Genomic DNA, 5,130 nt, shown 5'->3' with positions numbered 1-5,130 from the left:
GAAGATAGACATGCACCGAGAGTTTGTTGTTTTGGTGTAATTTGTTGCTGAAAACCAGGAGGGTTGAATAGCTTATTTCGAAACTGCTGGAACGGCTGTTGCATCGCATTCTGATTGTTGCTCCAGCTGAAGTTAGGATGATTCCAGTTGTCAGGATGATAAGTGTCTAGAACTGGTTGCTGTGATCTCTAAAAGTTGCTCACAAACTGAGCTGATTCACTAGATATAGCGCATTGCTCCGTCGCATGCGGACCTGCACACAGCTCACAAACATTAATTATCTTCTTAACACCATAGTTAGCCAGATAATCGATTTTCATAGACAACTCCTTTAGTTGAGAAGTGATAGCCATAGCTGTATCCAATTCAAGAACTCCTACTACCTTGCCCTGTGGACATTTTTGGGTTGGATACTGATATTCATTAGCAGCCATCAGTTCAATTAGATCATAAGTTTCCTCATAGCTCTTTGCCCATAATGCTCCGCCTGATGCTGTATCGAGCATGGGTCTGGACTGTGCTCCCAACCCATTATAAAAATAATTGATGATCATCCAATCAGGCATTCCATGATGAGGACACTTTCTAAGCATCTCCTTGTAGCGCTCCTAAGCTTCACATAGCGATTCTCCCGTTTGTTGCGCAAATTGAGTAATAGCATTCCTGAGTGCAACTGTCTTCGCCATAGGGAAGAATTTAGTAAGAAACTTCTGAGCAAGATCTTCCCAAGTAGTTATCGAACCAGCTGGTAGAGAGTATAACCAGCTCTTAGCCTTGTCCCTCAGGGAGAATGGAAACAATCTCAGCTTCACAACATCTTCAGAAACACCGTTGAACTTGAAGGTGTCGCAGATCTCAATAAAATCCCTAATGTGCATATTGGGATCTTCAGTTGGAGAACCCCCAAACTGGATTAAATTTTGCACCCATTGAATTATGCCAGGTTGATCTCAAAGGTATTAGCTGTGATAGCTGGCCGGACAATGCTAGATTAAATGTCATTGATCTTGGGTTGAGAAAAATCCATCAAGGCTTTCGTTAGTGCTGCTGGATCTCCCATTGTAATGAGTAGCTGAAACACAAACAAATAAACCGTGAGAGTAAAAGAATCCGAGTCACTGAACTTTAACGACCACTGACGACAAGCACATAAACTAAAAATTAACACCGAGTCCCCGGCAGCGGTGCCAAAAACTTGTTAGTGCGAAAACACGCGCTAATATTCATGCAAGTATACGCGTTCGCAAGTAGTATAAGATAAAAATCAGATTTGTTCCCACAGAGACTGGTTTAGGTTAAGTTCAATTTATGCACCTATGCAACAATGTATGGTTATCGCTCAATGCTAAGACAAATAACAAATTGAGTTTTGATTAAACTAAGAGATTATACTAAATAACATTAACTAAGAGAATTGAGGTTGAATTACTATATATGACAAACATGGGATTCTAACTTTATTAAATACTTCATTCAATAGCCTTATTATTCTTAACCTTAGCATGTAATTGTGATGACACTAATCAGATAACATGAAACTAGTAAATGCCAACTTTCGTTGTACGAGTACCATTCTACCAGACATCCATAAAAGAGATAGAAGCTGAATAGACACCAATTATATTGAGACCCTATATGTCTATAGAATGTGACAACATAACGGTTTAAGCACAAGTTATCCATAATGATTATATAGGGCAAGTAAAACGGTTAGAGTTACCTATGAATCATGCATAACAAATACATGAACCTATGCTAGCACTTTTTGCTCCCCCTCACTTTTTGATTTCCCTTGACTGAATAAGACAATTGAGCTTTCTTTCTCCCTCTTGGAAGAGGTTTCTTTCTCCCCCTTTTTGTTATCAGCAAGTTGAGTAGAAGAGGAGGTTTATGCTACCACTAGCCTTTGAAGCAAGTCTGTTTGTTGTGCTTGGTGTAGATGAATTGCTGTTAGAGAAGCTTCCATTGCTGTCATTCTGGTATCCAAGGAATCTATCTTTGTGGCAAGATCAGAATTCTTCCTGAGTTGTCTCTTAATGTCAAGCATTGTAGCTTCTGGAAGTTTGGAATCCAACCTATCAGAAATGTCCCTTTTCATTTGATCAATTTCACCTTTGATAGAGGTAACATCCTAAGTATGTTTAAAACCTTGGATTTGTTATAATTGTAGAGAAGCAAGGTGTGCTTATAGGAGTTTCTTGGTGCTGGCATTTATTGTTGATTGAAGACCAGAGTGTGTTTGACTGATAAGTTGGATGAGTGTGGTCTTGAAATGGTGTTCATCACATTTTTTGGAAAAGGCCCATGATGGCATGCCTGATCTGGAACTAGAGCCTACTTCTCCCCCTATGTCCAATGGCTCTTCTTCACTTTCTGCATCCTCACCACCAAATAAATCTTCTGAACCACCAGTCTCATAGTCAATATCACCAGCTGTAGAGGGCAGAGCTGTGATTGCATCCTTTGCTCTTTGCATAGACTGTGTGGTGTGCACCAAATTTAGCATCCTTTCTGCATTGTCATTGCCCTGTCTAGCTAGAAGTTGATATGCTGGAACAGGGTGAGTAAATGTCTCAGCATCCAAGGAGGTAGAATCTATAATAGCTTGACTTTGCTGAAATAGTCCCTCCCTGTTTGCATCCTGGACATTCATTAACTCACTTGCAATGACATCCACCCTTATATCTCCTGTACCTGCATTTCCCTCATTATCTCTCTTTTCTTGCATCAAGGTCTCACCTTGGCTCCCCACCCTCACACCCTCACCTTCATCATCTAAGGTGGGACTCCTCTCACTCACTTTTGTCAGTCCTGAAGAAATGGACTGCATTAGATCACTCTTTTCCTCTCCTTTTTCCTGGGAGCAACCCAGACTCTCACTCAAATCACTCCCTTCCCTCTCTCACTCAAATCACTCCCTTCCCTCAGTCCTAGGAGTGATTGCACTACTATTAAGTCTTCTACACTTGTAAGAATAGATGAAATTTGAAGCTGTGTAGAGACACCGACGAATGAGGAATATCTATCGGGTTAGCAGTTTGACTATCTGACGGATAACTGCTGTTAAGCTTATCTGTCAGGAAACAATCACTACTCGACGGATGAGAAATATCCATCGGGATAGAAGAAATAATTGAGTTTGGAGTGGAGACTATTGTAGACTCTGTGCATATTGATAAAAATTTTGGCACATATGTCTCAACAGTCTCAAAAAGAAATGGCAAGTGAGCCAACAAATCATCTAGAAGATGATGCTCACTTGCATGGATTTTTGGCTTCTCCAAGAGAGTTAAAGATGGAGAATTTGGTTGAGATGTATGAATTATATCAACATCCAATGAGTGTGTGGGAGAGTTTGGTGTTTCATGTGCTTTAATTATAAGAGATTTTGGCTGTGACTCCATATTTATTGGAGCCGCATCAACCTGACTTTGAGAAGGTGCAGTGACTGGGTCTTTTGCACCAGTTTGCACAGTGTATGAACCCTGTGCATCCCCAAGTGTTTTTGGTTTCTTCTTTCTGGTATAAGTTTGGGGTGAGCTTGTGTCCCTTACCCTCTTGGCCCGTGCTCTTGGCTGAGAGCTTGTTTCAATGGTAACATTCATTTGAGAGGATGAAACCAGTAATAAGCTGATATCCTTATTAAGCACTGCAGTTTGTTGAGAAACTGCAGTGTGGTTAGGCTGGAAAACTCTCACCTCTCCATCCTTATTCTTAGGGCTTCTTTGATTTTCACCCTGTCCCTCACCTTTCTTTCCCACCTTCACACTCCCCTCTTTAGGTTTGGTGGATTTTACAACTGATTTCTTTTGAAAGAAATCAGGGGGGGCTTTCTTAGCTTTGGATTTAGGAACTTTTGTTGATTTGGTAGCTTGGGTAGGCAACTATTGGGTCATTGACACAGTTGCCATGGCTACACTAGAAGGCAAAGAAATTTGTGAGGTTGGAAGAGTGGAGACAGAAGAAATTACCTCACTTACCTGAGGTCCCTCCATTACTGGAAAGTATATAAGGGAACCTCCTTATGATGGTTTGCTCTGTTTAAATCTGCAATTATCCTTCTTTCTTGAACCCAATAATTTAACTTGTTGGTTGGGCTCTCAATTACAATATCTTTAATAAGATGGTTAGCAAGCATCATAAAGAATCTATCATAATAGACACTTTTACCTCTCTTATTAACCTCTCCTAACTTAAAGCCTAACTCAAACAAAACCAAATTACTAAAATTAAAGTACTTATCAGTAACTAGCATGTTAAGCATATAGATGTTTATAAAGTCAATGTTACTAATTTTACCAGAAAACACCTTAGTTACTACATCACACAGGTAACTCCATTCTTTCCTAAGACCCAACCTCCTAATTTCACTTAATTTAGAAGTAGTGAGTGCATAGCCCATGGAATTAAGCATATTAACAATGTTAGTGTCTGTGTGTGGAGCAGTTACAGTATTATCAGGAATCTTGAAGTATGCTTTAACAATATCACTATTTATGCAAAATTGCTTACCTTTCAGAGTGAATGTGATGGTCTTGTCTGTCGAGTTGTACACTGCAGTTATCCATATCTCTTCAACAACCTCACAGTAAATGGTGGGTGATTCCAGTATGGCATAGTTGAGTTTACAGTTCTTCACAAAATCCATCATTTTGTGATAGTCACCAGACTGTTGAATCTCCTTATTCACCAAAGCTGAGAAGTTGTTTTTCTCATAGATATAACCGGTTTGAGACATGATTTTCACTACAGGTGCCATTGTTAGAGATTTGGAATTTGCAGAGAGAGTTTGCTTTTGAGAAGAAAGAAATTAGAGCAATTGAATCTTGAGAATGATAAAAGAAATGAATAAAAGTAAATTTGCTTTTATACTATCACAGAAAATAACTGTCAAAAAATAATAAAGTAAAATAAAGTAACCAATAAAAATTGCCCAAAATAGCCGTTTAAAAATAAATAAACTGTAAAAATTCCGTCACTTATACGTCGTGTCATGCTTACAAACTATAAGTATACTCGATGGATAATGTTCAGAGAATTAACGGCTAGGATTGAGACGATTCGACGGATGAGGATAAATCAGTTATCCGTCGAGTTATGAAATATTCCTGGAAAAATATCTGAACTGAT

The 5,130-nt window shown here is 39.1% G+C and overlaps 1 non-coding gene across 1 annotated transcript; it reads left to right on the top strand.

Moving 5' to 3' along the window:
* Positions 1-564: 564 nt before the first annotated feature.
* Positions 565-671, top strand: LOC141715611 (small nucleolar RNA R71). Its single transcript, XR_012572367.1, has one exon. It is a non-coding gene; the product is annotated as a small nucleolar RNA R71 (small nucleolar RNA).
* The last annotated feature ends 4,459 nt before the right edge of the window (positions 672-5,130 follow it).

The sequence above is a fragment of the Apium graveolens genome, chromosome 3, assembly GCF_009905375.1.
Source record: "Apium graveolens cultivar Ventura chromosome 3, ASM990537v1, whole genome shotgun sequence".
In the NCBI taxonomy this organism is placed as follows: Eukaryota; Viridiplantae; Streptophyta; class Magnoliopsida; order Apiales; family Apiaceae; genus Apium; species Apium graveolens.
This window is presented reverse-complemented; position numbering and strand designations above follow the sequence as displayed.